We start from the raw sequence: 15,980 nt of genomic DNA on the forward strand, positions 1-15,980 counted from the left end.
TCACTTTTATTTATCCATTTTAAATTTTTCACGTTGTTTAAGAAATAGTAAATGAAATGCATAATTTACTTAATATACATATTAATTGGTGCGTATTTTTATTGGATTTTAAAAATAATTTGAAGTGAGTAATTAATATATGGGTAAAAAGGAAAAAATAAATTATCTTTTCTTGATATCTTAAATGTACAAGTAAAAGTAAAATATATTTTTAGAATAGTGGATAATTAAAAGTAAAGGAGAGAGTATATATATATATATATATATATATATATATATATATATATATATATTATATATATATATATATATATATATACACACACACACACACTCTCAAGTTCGGATCACTGTCCAGAAGCAATTAGGGTAGTTTGGTTAGAAGACAAGTTAGGGAGGTATTGATAACGTAAGAATTAGTTATGCAGGTAAAATAATGTCGAGCTTATTGTTCATTAAATATTTATTTTGACATATTACATATTTTAGTATATAATGTATAGTTTTGTTTACTTTTGACATAAAACAAAATTTCTTACTCTTATGAGCATTAGTTTGGCCATTTTAGCATTTTAATCCATGTACTATCTAATACCTACATTCTTATCCCATATTCTATATATCTCGCATAAAATAATATAAATTTCACATAACTTACGCAAGATATTTTATGTAACTTACACAAGATATTATATTTTCGAGGAAAATAAAAAGAAACAGTCTAACATTGTATTAATTATATTAGTTTCTACGTAGAAATTAAACATTATATCCCCTACAATCCAAACCAAACCGCCCCTTAGGGACATGAGATAGCGACAGAAGGGTCACTCAAATTGATGGAAAAAAACAAAGCACAGAGCACTGACGTTTATCATGCTTTCAATGTGTGATGGAGATGGCTATAATGGTGTCGACGTCGTCACACCAAGTGTGGCTTTTGCTGCTTTTGTTTGTTTTTCGTGGATCTAATCTCTTCCACTAGTTCATTTCCACACCAATTATATCTTAGTCTAAAATGTACAATGACATGTTGCCCAGTTCTTACGTGTAGGGTAATACGTTCCTATATATACACGTCGTTTTCAATTTTTTCAAATAATACTGTTTTTCAATTGTTGCGTCAATTTCATTAGTTAAATGGTTAGAAAACTATTAAGACACGACTCTAAAGCATAAAAAATAAATAAATAATCAACTACTGTACATATAATTTTATTATACATTTAAAGCCAACTCATCCATTAAGTTACACGTAGTTAATGGTTCGTGTGCTATTATTTTGACATTTAATCCACATTCGCACTTTTTGTGTTCATTGACAGTAAGGTCCACTTCATATATGGTCACTCAACTTTCATTTTATTGTATAAAGTTATTAAACTATTTTTTATAATGAAAAGATCGACCACTTAAATTTAACTAAGTATCAAGAAAATTAGTAAACTATTTGTTGTAATAAAACAATCATTAATGCTTAAATATTATAAATGATAATTTACATAATAATTTTAGTTCTAATATAATGTTGAGTGTCGTTGGCTCTTACCTGAATAAAGAAGATGTGGTATGGAACAATCTGCACGAATTTTAGGTTTTGTTTGCTTGTTATATTTAGACCAGTTTTCAGAATTCATCAGCTTAGCTGGACTGGATAAGCTTGTCGAAATTCTCTATAAAAAAAATGTCGGGTGCTTACCAATTTATGCGAAAAAGCGAGCCCAACAAAAATCTGAGATAAATTTGCTAAATGGGGATAGTAAGTTAAATAAGTTAAGGTCGTTCCTAGAAACAACATTGTCGATATGTCCGAGTGGTTAAGGAGACAGACTTGAAATCTGTTGGGCTTCGCCCGCGCAGGTTCGAACCCTGCTGTCGACGTTTTTGTGCTTAGTTGCTTTTTGCTGTCTTCATATTCGTGAAAGTATTAACATGAGCGATCTATGGAATTCAAAGGCATAGAGTGGAACTACAAGATTGGTTTGCATTATTTGAACACGCCTATCTGGTTTTAGAGTCTGAAATAATTTTTTTGACTATATTCTAATTAATTTAATCATGCTGAAAAAATCTTTTAAACATCAAGAATGATATCTATATTTCTTTTCTACTATATATAAATGAGAGTTGGGTGGACGAACATTGCACAATTATATGGTACCAAAAGTAGTATAGATTGTACGGTATTGTTGGGCCTCTCTATTTATTCATCAATCACACTTGGACCATCTTATTGCTCAACACGTGTATTGTACTTCATTCAAGCCCTTCAAATTTCCTCGTTTCGATGACATGTTTTTACCCTTTTTATTTGAGTGGGACAGTTGGCTTCCACTTAGCTTTTATTTCCATTTTCATTGTACTTCTTCATTGCATGATTCTGAGACTTCCTCTATTGTTTGCTCTCAAGATGCTATGGTGAGGCTGAGCTCTCTATTCAGTACACTTCTGTGTTCATTTTGTTTTCCTCCTTGATCTGATGTTTTTGAAATTTATTTATTTTCTGCAGTGGATCATGTTGTCGTGATCTTTCTTATTGAGTTCTCGCCCTTTTTCACAATAAGTTTTGCTTAAAACTTAGCGGTTAACAACAATTTAGAAACTTATAGATGAGTGATCTATATAGTGAAAATCGCTCAATTCCTTTTTTGGTATTGCTCTAAGCCCATTCTTTTAGAAGTACACTCTTTATTGATAATGAAATTATTCATCTCTAATTCAATTGGAGGACTTGACTGGTTAAATGGTTTCCAATTATGCGTATTTAACAAGAAAATAAAAACAACACAAGAGCTTAGTTCTCAAATGGTTTCCAATACGAACATGTGCCTTTTAATTTATAAGAGAATAACTAAAGTGAACTCGATGTCCTAATTCTTTTTTCTGATTTCCGGCAATAGAATATAGTTCTTGGTGGTGGAAGAAATTTGAATATGAATGGAAAACGTGCCTATGAAAGACAAGTATGGATGAACACAAAAACTGATAGCTCATAATCTTTTGAATAAGTGGTAAAGACTTTATTACAGTGTTTAGTAAGTGCAATTCATACGAGCAAATTAGTATTGTGTAACTGCTATCCTTTTGGTTCTACATTTGTAATATAGTTACTAAGCTTGCAGTTCTTAGTGAGCCCCATTATAGCCTCGGTGTACATATTTCTAACAAAAGAGCTGGCAGAACTAATTAAGAAAAAAGAGAGATACTTCATTTTATAGTTATTTGTATTTGCGATTTGCTATAGAGTAGAATCAATCCTTGCTGCTTCAGTTACGAGCTTGATATAGCAAATGATCACGTTTTTAATTGTTGTTGACTGACGTTTATAATTTTAAGCTGTAACAGTTAATTTCGCTACATTTTTCTTGAGGTAATTGATTAAAAATATACTAAGAAAAGCTAATGAAAGATATGGTCTTTTTTGTTAGGACAGCTAGCGATAAAGTGCTTGATTTCTGGATTGGCAATTTGAAGCTCTTTAACAAGGCCAAAAAAGTTATTTAAAATTTGCTAAGTCAAGATTACTCGTCTCAGGTCATACGGACTCTCTGTGTTTTTCCATCTCTATGTTCTTATTTGTACCTTCAAATCTATGTTTACTTTCTTAGGAAAATGAATGAAAGGAAAATGGTCGATAGCTGTCTACATTTCATCATGTTTCACCTAGCACAAAAACTTTTTTTAAAAGTATGTACCCCTTTTTTGATTCAATACCCTGGGAATACTAATGAAAGCACCATTTTTTACTTGAAGTATAGTGCTTGAAAAGGAAAATACATAAATGAGGATGTAGAGATCCTTCTCTTTGTCAAATTTTAGTTGTGAAGCTCATTTATCTTATAGTAGTACTTTTTGTTGGTGATGGAAACGAAAAAATGTATCTTATTTCTAAAAAATGTATCTTATTTCTACTATGAGTTGGATAGCGGCAAAAGAAAAACAAGGAGAATCATATATAGCTGGAGAACCCTTTAACACCAACATTAGCATAGAGATCTTGAAATTTTAGCTTCTTTTTTGGAATATTCTTCATTTTCAGTTTGCCTGCTTCTTGATGCTTCATTGTCACAAGTAAAACTGAGGGATAAAGGTTGTTTTATTTAATTTTCTCAAGATAATCCTACCACATCGCGCTAATTTAAGAAAGTCAGAGGGCTGATATTCATTTAGTGAATTTAGCAGGAAACATGATCCATAGAATGTTACTACTGCTTCTCTAAGTTGGAATGCTATGACTTCATTAAATTTGAATGAGTTGTTTTCAGCTAGACTAGAACAATATTGGCATAAACCACATTGAGTGCGTTTGGCCATGAAAATCAAATATTTTACACTTTTTTTGGAATTTTGAGTTGGAGTTCTGTTTGGCTGTAGTTTTTGCAAAGAATATTTGGTTGTTTGAATGTATTAAAAGTGAAAATTGAGTTTTAGGTGGTTTCCAAATACAACTTCAAGGTGTACATGGAATTTTCATGGCCAAACCTTGATTTCCAAATAAAGTGAAGAAAATTTCCGGAAAAAAGTGAAAAATTCTAATGGCCAAATGGGTATTAAGTACTTATAAAACTTAAGTTAAATTTAGTGGTCATACGGTTTGAGCATTTTCCTTCTTTGATATACTTGTGCCGTTGTGCGAATAGAATTGCGTCTTGCTTACAGAGTTTGAAGCAAACATTTTCTCCTTTGCTATAATCTCTTCTGTCTAAATGTTTTTTCGTTCCTGTACTAATATGAAGAGAAGAAGCATCCAAGAGCACTACAAAAATAGGAACGTGGAAAAGTCAAAGCTGCATGACTGCTCACAATTGCTAGATGAGAAGTTAATGGGGCTACTAATATGTTAACATATATGTATTGAATTTTACAGTGGTTCTAGGTTGCTCTGATTTGGAAGAGTCCTTAATTAACAGAGATTGTTAGCCTTACCTTCGAATATCTGAGCATGGGACTCTACCTGGTAGTGCAATAACTGAAGCTGAGTAGTGAAAGGGCCATGAAAACTGAAGCCTACCTCCACCAGCTACAAAAGCCAGGATACCTCTGTGTGAGCCTTACATTGGTAGAGTTCAATACGTATACGCAAATTGACTGGGCCAAAATTCAAAGCACTTTTGAAGTGGTTAATTTCTCACCTTAAAGTCGCGTGAAGCTACAATTTTCCTCCTTTGCCTACTGAATGAAAGCACAATTTTTCTTTTGTTGCTCCAAATTGCACTGCTACTGTGTCTTTGTGCTCAAATCTTGATTCCTTTTTTTTTTTTTTTTTTTTTTGGGGTTGTCTTTTTCAATTCTTAGAGAGATTTCTTTACGGGTTCAGCTTATTTGGTAAAGATTTGTCTTCCATGTGTTTAACTATTTTGCAGTTTGTGTTGTGAGTACTCTAAGCATATGCATTTTTGTATTCTTTACTCTTTCATTTATATCAGAGTCGCTTCATGTACAACTTTTTTTAGGTGATATTGTTATTCTACCTTCACTTGGTCCCTGTATACTGTAATTAGAAGTTATACATTCAAGCAACACTATCATGTAAACTAAAATTGTTGGGCCCGTGCAGCGCACGGGCTGCCCCTTCTAGTTTTTAAAATAAGCAATGATGAGACAAGCAAAGCAATGATGAGACAAGCAATATGATATGGCAATTTGCAGGAATTTCGCTTATTCGGGTGGTCTTTAATTTTGCCCCTCAAATTGCTAGTCTTTAATTTTTGTCCTTCGCCTAGAATATCCTAGGTTCTGGATTGTGCATAAAAATAAATAAAAAATTCGCAAGCAAAGCTTTGGAAAAAATCGCTTTATGCAAAGATAACTTGCCTTAACGCATAACGTACGGATCCGGTAGGTTGCCTTATAGGTAGACTTTTAGTTATGCCAAGGCAACCTTCTCCGGAGACGGCATAGGTTGTCTTCGTGCTTAGTTATGCCGATCCGGATAGGTTTCCTTATAAGGCGACTTTTAGTTAAGGCAAGTTAAGATAAGGCAAAACTTTTTCTAAAGCCATGCCTAGGGTGTTCAAACGAGACCGAAAAACCGATCCGAACCGTAAACCGAATCAAACCGACTTAATAAACCGAAAACCGGCTTAGTTTGACTGGATTTGGTTTTAAATTTTAAAAAACCGATAACATTTGGTTTGGTTTGGTGTTAAACCAAAAAAAAAAACCCGAACCAAAACCGAACCAAACCGATACATACATACATACATATACATACATATATATATATATATATAAGTCCAATACAAATTCAAATAATTAGTAAGAAAAGTGTAGCCCATTTAAGTTTAAGGTAAAATAAAAAGAAATTTGCTAAAGTTTAAATAGAATTTTTCCCTTATTCGCTTTACGATTCCCTCATTTACATGGCATCTGAATTACTACTAATAAGCTAGCATTTTATCCGTAACAAATTAAAGAGAAGAAAACGGCACAATTGGAATTTAAAAAGATTTGGTAGATGACTTTGTCTTTCTATTTATCATTTTTTGTTTTAACTCTTGCGCTTTCTTCTCAATGCTTCATAAACACGATGAATCTAGATAACAAAAATTTCGGAGGGGCTGCGTAATATCAAAAGCCTATATATAGGGAGGTAACTACAATCATGAAAAGTAAATGTTATGCTTCTATAATTCCTATACCCATAGTCATAGGCCTATACCTAAATAAAGTTAATGAATTAATTAAGAAGATTCTTAGATTTGAATGGATCACTGTCAAAGCTATATTTAGTTATCATTTGATTCAAAGGTTCTTTGTATTAATACATTCTTAAAATCCGAAAAAACCCGCAAAAATCGAACCAAACCGATAAAACCGACAAAACCGAAACCGATAGAATTTATACTTTAATGGTTTGGTTTGGTTTGAATATTAGAAAAAACCGACTTAATTGGTTTGGTTTGGTTTTAACCAAAAATCGAGTCAAACCGGACCATGAACACCCCTAGCCATGCCTTGCAATTTTTTATTTTTTTTGACTGAGCAGGGGTTCGAACCCAAAACCTCGGGATATTTTCGGCTACTTTTTTAAGCGAAGGACAAAAATTAAAGGCCAATAATTTGAGGGCAAAAATTAAAGACCACTCCAAAAGAAGGGTAATTGGCACAAAAAAATGGAGTAACAGTCCCGTACAATAAAATTTAGGGAAAACTACATATATATACATGTTAAGGAAAAATATTTACGAAACGTGACGATAGTTTTCCTTATTTACAAAACATAATGATATATTACGAAACATGACTAATTTTCATATATTTTTTGTTTTTTTTTTGTTTTTTTTTCCAGAAAATATATATATATATATTTTTAAATTTTAAAAAAAAATATTTTAATTTTTTTTTTTGTAAAAAATAATTTTTATATATTTTTTAAAAAATAAATTTTTTTGCTCAAAGGGTTAAAAATTACCTCAATTTTTTGTGTATGAAATGTGTATATGTGAGCGAAATTTTTAATATAATTTTCATACACAAAATTTTGAGCGAAAACTTTAAGCTTTGAATATTGTGTGAAAGTTGTTACAATATTGTTGTTGTTATATCCCGTATTTTGTACGTTGGGACATTTCGAGTTAACCGTGAAAAGTTAAGGACAAGACTATTTCGGGATACGAGGTAGAGACTTGTAACCTCCGGTTTTGTTTTAATGCACAAGTTGCCTATAATTTTATTGGATGGAAATATTAAGGAAAAATTAGGGGCTAGAAGTGAAAATAATATTTCATGAAAATAGCTAAAAGTGGCCATGTGGCGTGTGGGCTCCAACGGTTTGGCCAATTGCCTTAAGCCATAAGGGAGGGGGGGGGGCAAGTGTCCATCTTGAATTTGTAGGGGGCTATGTATATATATAGACAAGAGATGACAAAATTCATCATCTTTTACACAACTCTAGAAAGCTCAAGAGAAAGAAAAGAGAGAAGGCATTCGGCCATGGCTGGCCGAATGGGTGCCTTGGAAATTGATCAAGAAAAATTATTTTCTTCTAGCTTTTCTACCAATTGGAAGGCCCACTATAACGTGGAGTGGTTGTTGGAGCAAGAAAAGGATTCATTTTTGCAACTTACAAACCCTAGCTAAGTGAAGAAGTGAAGTGGAGAAGGTAAGGTTAATCTTCCTTTACATGTGTTATGGATGATTTGTACATGTTGTAGTGTGTAGAAATGGATGAAATTCATGAAACTTTGTATGTTGATGTTGTAGCCGTGAGTGGGCTGTTTTGGGACAAGGAATGAATTAAATTTTACTTAGTATTTTGGTTGTTGATTGTTGTGGATTCTATGATGCAAATGAGGGTTTAATGCTTCAAGTTGAAGTTGTAAATGTTTGTGGGCTGTTTTAGTAGCTAATATGATTTTAATATAGTTTCTTGAATTTATGAGAATGAAGTTGTTAACGTGTGGATTGTTGATATAGTTTATAAATTTGGAAGAAAGAAATGTGTTGTTGTTGTTCCTATGGAAATTGGAAGGTTTCGGGTGATATTGCAAGTTGGTTGGGCCGTGTGGAATGTTGTGCGGATTGTTTGAAGTGCTCTTGAATCTTGTTTGAATGATCTCGGGTTAGTACTTGAATGTGTGAGTATTGATGTTGGTTTGAATGTATGTAGTTGGGTTGAATGTAAATGGAATGTTGTCGAATTATGTAGAAAAGAGTTACTAATGTTATAATGCGTTTTGAATTGATTATTGATGTTGTTAATATGGTTGTTGGTATTGTTGTTGAAGATTTGGCCGAGTTGAATTCTCGGGGATGTTGAATTTATAGGGAAAATATTGCCCAAATTTCTATAAATAAAGTGCTAGTTTAGAAATGGATTCCTAAGTATCTATGGCTAATGTTTGGTGTCTAACGACGTTATTGTAGATCTTGAGAAGCCGAGACTTAAGTTGGATTAACTTAGGAAGCGGACGAGGTATGTAAAGCTTACCCTTTCTTTCTTTTGGCATGTCTTAGACGTAAGTAAGATATGACATGATATGTGCCTTGGGGTAACTCCATTCTTAAGTTCCGAGCATGTTTACGATTCTTATTTGCTTCTTGATGTTGTCATTCACCATATGGTCGGACTGTGGTCCTTAAGTCTTATGTATGATTGAATTTCAAATGTTGCAAAAAGAATTTTTGTTCGTAAAAGATTCTACGTCTAATAATGACCGTAACTTTCATGGACGGAACCGGATTGCCTTGATATGTTCGTAAAGTGTTCTATAATGACTAATGCCCGTAACTTTCATAGGCGGGCTCGGATTGGCTCGATATATGTTTATGATTTCTGGGACGTTATGTGACATGTTTCGTAATGATATCTCGAGAGCCCTAAGTGTGACTGTTATTCGGATACTCGAGCATTGATTTGTCTACTAATCCATTGGGTCTGTAATGATGATTTATGTGCATATGGTTTCTCACCACTCTGCTCGTGCGAACTGTTGTTACATCTTTCACCGAGTCCGGGGCCGGGTATGTATTCGTGCACAGTTCACTGCATTATTCACCGAGTCCCTCACTAGAGGGCCGGGTACGGTATATATATGATTAGTTCACCGAGTCCCTCACTAGAGGGCCGGGTACGGTATATATGCATATGATGACATGATGATATGATGACATGATGACATGATGACATGATGATTCTATTTACCGAATCCCTCACTAGAGGGCCAGGTACGGTATATATATATATATATATATATATATATATATGATGATGATGATGACATGATGACGATTTGCTTATGATTCTAAGTTCCAGAATGAATTGGATATGATATTGACATGCACGATTATGTTTCAAAGGCAAGCTTTGTGGTTTCTGGTTACTATACTACTTTTCCGTACTCCGTACTTCGCATGTCGTTTTACGTATTTCATTTACATGCTTTATACTCGTACCGACCCCTTGACCCGGGTCGCGTTTCATGCCACGCAGTGTATAGTACGAGTAGAAGATGTTAGAAATGTTCCGGATTGGCAAGCTCCTTTTCCTCCTGGAGTGCCGCCGAGTCAGAGTGTTTATGTTATGGTATCTTGGGTTATGTTAGAGACTTTGCAGACAGAGTCACGTATAGTATATGTCAGTGTTGTAAGCGGCTCTGTAAGCCGATGTATTATTATGCATTATGTTACAAGTTTCATATGTATCTGCATTTTCCTTGATTTGAGAAGAACGAAAAGCATGTTTTTCGAGAAGCTTACATTATGCATTCATGTCATGATTTCTGATGATTATGAGTATCACGAGAGTCAGCGGGTTCGCTCAGCCCTAAGTAAGGGGCGGGTGCCCATCATGCCCTATGGAAAGTTAGGGTGTGACAAATTGTAGTTGTATTAATTTTCCATAAACCTAATATGAACTTTATATACGAAAAATGTGAATGAAATTCTAAGTTTTGAGCGAGATATACACATTTCATACATAAAATTTTGAGCGAAAAAAATATTTAAAAAATAATTTTTTTTAAAAAAATATATTTAAAATATATATATATATATATATATTTTAAAAAGCATGTTTTATATAGGGTTTGTAATGTTATGTTTTGTAAATATAAAACTATCGTCACGTTTTGTAAATATTTCTCCTTAAGATATATATATATATATACGTAGTTGACCCTAAAATTTATATGTCGACCCATGTACAATTACAACAACAACGTATCCAGTGCAATTCTATAAGTGGGGTTCTCGTGAAGGCAGAGAGATTGTTTCCAGAAGACTCCCGGCTTAAGTGCAGCAAATCAAAACAATTATGAAAAAGAAAAATATAATAGTGAAGAAAACATGACAACTACTATGGAAAGCATTACAGAGCATATAGAAAAAGACAGTAACACAACGAAATAATGTGATAGTAGAAAGAAAATAAACAACAGATAGTAATATATATCAAATGGCAACAAACTACATGAATAGGGCTACTACTATGACTGACACGGTGTTCTAGACTACCACCATTCCTATCCTACTTAAAAACGAGACACCGCTCAACTACCTACTAACAATCTACCATAATCCACTATCTCTCCCTCCTATCTAAGGTCATATCCTTGGTAAGCTGAAGATGCTGCATGTCATATCTAATTACTTCTTCCAATACTTCTTCGGCTACCTCTACCTCTTTTCATACCTACCTTATCCAACCTTTCTCACCTCCTTTCTGAGGCATTTGCTCTTCTCATCTTCACACGCTCGAACCATCGATCTCGTTTCTTTCACGTTGTCCACCACGGAGGCCCGAATATCATCATTTCTAATCCTATCCCTCCTAGTATGCCCACACATTCATCTGAACATTCTCATATCCGCAACTTGCATCTTCTGAACTTGAGAGTTCTTGACTGGCCAAAACTCCACCCCATACAACAAGGTTGGTCTAACCACCACTCTGTAGAACCTACCTATGTACAACTAAAGCTTAGAAATTAAACTATCGAGTCATTACATATAATTTAGGCTAAAAGGTTTATTGTTAATAAATTTCACTGTTCCCCTTATCATTAACATTTCCGCTATAGCAATTTAGTTTATTACTCTTAAATACTACTTCATTCATCCCATTTTATGTGAAGGCGATTGATCGAAGAATGTATGCCTGAATATTATTTTCACAAAAAATCAAAATTATCACTTTAAATGAGTGCTAAAGAAAGTTCCGCACATCTTTCATTGTCACGACCCGACTAGAGGCCGCGACGGGTACCCGAGGCTGACCACCGAGCACCACTCATTCTATGTCTTATCCTGCCTTCGTTCACATTTCTTATCGTTTATAATCATAGAAAAATGATTTTTCAGTTAGAACATATTTACTTACATAAACATAGGCCCTTTAGGCTATCAAAATAACAATATACATATGCTTGTATATACATGACGACTATGGGACCATACTACCCACACATACGCATCTACGAGCCTCTACTAGGACACTGAACATCTGGACGGGACAGGACCCCGCCGTGCCCAAAATACATGTACACAAAATGATGTCTCGAATAGCACCTCCGGAATAAAGGAGGCTTCGCAACTCCGCCGATGGCTACCGTGAATCGGCACCGTCTCCCCGTCTACCTCTAGCATGAACACGGCGTCAAAAAAGAGAAGGACGTCAAGACGAATATTGTACCGAGTATGTAAAGCATGACGAGTAATGATGGAGAAACATAACGGTAATGTATGAGATAACATAAGACGGGAAACATTAACATTCTCTTCATAATACTTCCCGTTTTCCGTAGGACGTTCCATGTTCTATTCCGTGCTCGTATACATGCACTCATATCTTTTACTTACTTACCTCTCATATCTATTCTCTTGTCATACTCATGCTCGTATCACGTACTTTGCATATACATAGCCCTTACTCGGCACTTATGGTATTAGCATATCCGTGCTCTAATCGCTGTCATATACATAGCATACTCGTACTCGTAATGATGTCGTATACTTATCTCATTCGTACTCACATGGACGTGATGCATATGGCATAATCATACATATAACGTAATCATACTCATGAAAATATCATACATGTATCATAATCGTATTCATATAGGTCGGTATCATTCGTACTTGTATTCATATAGAGTAAGTATCATTCGTACTCGGTTCTTCGGCTCGATGGAATCGCTAGCATACGTACTCGGCCTCTCTCGGCTCGATTACATTCGGTATACGTACTCGGCCCTCTTGGGCTCGATGGGATCCCCGGTATGCGTACTCGGCCCTCTTGGGCTCGATAGGCTTAGGACTATACGTACTCGGCCCTCATGGGCTCGATGAGCTTAGTGGCATACGTACTCGGCCCTCATGGGCTCGATAGACTTGATGGCATTCGTACTCGGCCCTCATGGGCTCGATACATACATATATACATATATATCACATAGGGGTATCATGACCTTAACATATCTAGTCATCATCTTGCATTCATCATATCGTCATAATACATATATTTGTGCATAGACACCATATACTTCATATGCTTCATATACTTGTCATCATACATTATCGTAGGTTCATTGCTATCATTTATTTCATGAACATATTATTCTTTCATCTTTAATCGTGTCATAATCGCATCGTAAGCATATCCTATTTTAGCATTCTTACATCACATATAACTATACATACCCTTAACACATACATTTGAACTCAAGACGTCTACATTTATATCGGGGTAACATAAGGTCGTAGACCCCGACTTCGTTATGGAACGTTCATACGTATTCTGCCTCACCATGAAGGAACAAGCATAGGGTAATGATCAATGCCATTAGATTACATATATAGCGTCATTAGCGTCTTGGGAGCATCATACCGTAGACTATAGCATCTCTAGTCTTAGCTTACTACCGTCATTATCGTTATCATGCTCATAGCTTATCTCTTATCTCGTATGGCTATCCATGAGTGAGGACTCTTGACTTTCTTGGAAATGGGACATTCGTAGTAAGGAGGAATTTCATGCCATAGAATTCATGCCTTGAAAAGAAAGGGCTAAGCTTTACATACCTTTGTCGTTTAGCTTATTCTATCGCTTGCTCGTTCTCCTTTAATGCTCTCGTTTACCTTCAATGGAATTCGTATCAACATTAGCTATAAAATCGTAAAAACATACTTACTAAAGCTATAGAAATTTGGGCAGCGCTTCCTTTGTTTATACTACTTTCCGCCATATTCCATATCAACTCCCAACATTCATAATAATCATCACATATGATTAACAACAATCATCATTCATTCATATGATTCGCATTTCATAATTTACCTCAATTTCCCATAATCATGACTAAAAATCCATCGTCACATTCTTTCGTATCCAATACTTATTTCATGTTCTATAAGTCATTTATAACGTATTTATATCATCAACAACCAACATTCATGATTCAATTCCAACTATGTCTCAAAACGTCACTATTCATCATTCATAACCCATTTTGCTATTCTCTTTTAATGACCAAGTATTTCAACTCCCAAATACCTTAAACAACATATAAACATCATGAATCTTACCTTAGATGTTTTAGGAATAAGCCTTGGTTGCTAATACCTCTTTGAGCAAAACCCTAGTTCTTCCGTCTTGAGATTTCTTGACCTTGATAGCTTTAATGGAGTTTCTTAGGCTTGATTCTCCTCAAATCTTGTTATCAATCCTTGATCTCCTTAGTTTTCTTGTGGATGAAATGTTTGGAAGGTTCTAGAGGTGTGGAGAGGGTGGAAGTCGTGTATGGAAATGAATAAAATGAAGTGGGCATCACTTATATAAACTTAGAACATTTCGGTGTCGGGGACTCCACGGACTCGTTCCACGGTCCGTGAACCCAGGTTGGTCGTGGAACCGGTCGTGGTTCACGACCAGCCAGACCTCTCCTCGCTGCCCATTCCACGAACCATTCCACGGTCCGTGGAATATTATATGGGCCGTGGAAGTGGTCGTGGAAATCATCGCTTTCGCCAAGTTGTTCTCGTCGTTTCGTTTGATCTCCAATCCTTATGGAACCTTCTTAACACTTGTTTATCACTTCATTAGCAATCTAGGGATCACTATAACTCTCCTTCATAACATCCTTAGGGTATCACTAACCCGATACTCGTAGTTTTCGTCCAACGCGCTAACTTGTAACATCGATTCCCTTAACAACTTTCTCACTTCCGGATGTCTTTTGGAAATCTTAATTAGGACTACAATTTCTCTTCCTTGCTTATCTACCCCTCGTATTCATCACGCCCTTCGTGAGTCTACTCGCTTGTACGCCAAGGGAAATTTTCCAAGGTGTAACATTCATTTTCTACCTCATTATAAACAAATGACGTTACCAAGAATGAATAATGAAGACGCTAAAAGTAATTAAAAAGGGGAAAACTACGTTTATATACATGTTAAGGAGAAATTTTTACGAAACGTGACGGTAGTTTTCTTTATTTACAAAACATAACGATATATTACGAAACATGACGGATTTTCATATATTTTTTGTTTTTTTATTTTTTTTCCAGAAAATATTTTTTTTAAATAATAATTTTAAAATAAAATTATTTTAATTTTTTTTTATATTTTTTTAAAAAATATATAAATATATATATATATATATATATATATATATATATATATATTTTGCTCAAAGGCTTAAAAAATTACCTCAAATTTTTGTGTATGAAAGCCGTATGAAAAATGCATGAATGTATATGTGTGAGCGAAATTTTTAATATAATTGTCATACACAAAATTGTGAGCGAAAACTTTAAGCCTTAAATATTGTATGAAAGTTGTTATAATGTTGTTGTAGTTATATTGATTTTCCGTAAACCTAATATGAACTTTATACAAAAATGTGAATGAAATTAAGTCAAATGAGATATACACGTTTCATATCATTCTCTTGCATAAAATTTTCAGTGTAATATTTAAGCCTTGATCGAGATGTACACACTTCATATGTTCTTCATACATAAAATTTGAGCGAACTTTTTAAGCCTTGAGCAAGATATACACATTTCATACACAAAATTTGAGTGATTATTTTAAGTCTTGAATGTTGTGTCAAAGTTGTATACAATGTTGTTGTAGTTGTATTAATTTTATAGAAATCTAACATGAACTTTATACACGAAAATGTGAGCGAAATTTTAAGACTTGAGCGAGATACAAATTTCATACCGTTTTCATACACATAATTTTGAGCGGATTTTTTAAGCCTTGAACGAGATATACACATTTCATACATTTTTCATACCGTTTTCATACACTAAATTTTGAGCGAACTTTTTAAGCCTTGAGCGAAATATACACATTTCATACATAAATTTTTGAGCGAAAAAAATATTTTAAAAAATAAAAAATAATAATTAATTTTTAAAAAATTAAAAAATATTTTATTTAAAAAAAATTGTTTTTTTTTTAAAGCATGTTTTGTATAGATTTTGTAATGTTATGTTTTGTAAATATAAAACTATCGTCACGTTTCGTA

At 34.1% G+C, this 15,980-nt stretch overlaps 1 non-coding gene across 1 annotated transcript; it reads left to right on the forward strand.

Annotated features, from left to right (window-relative positions):
* The first annotated feature begins 1,799 nt into the window (after positions 1 to 1,799).
* On the forward strand, positions 1,800 to 1,881 carry TRNAS-UGA (transfer RNA serine (anticodon UGA)). The gene has a single exon. It is a non-coding gene; the product is annotated as a tRNA-Ser (tRNA).
* Positions 1,882 to 15,980: the final 14,099 nt, after the last annotated feature.

This window comes from Lycium ferocissimum, chromosome 2, assembly GCF_029784015.1.
Source record: "Lycium ferocissimum isolate CSIRO_LF1 chromosome 2, AGI_CSIRO_Lferr_CH_V1, whole genome shotgun sequence".
Taxonomy (NCBI): Eukaryota; Viridiplantae; Streptophyta; class Magnoliopsida; order Solanales; family Solanaceae; genus Lycium; species Lycium ferocissimum.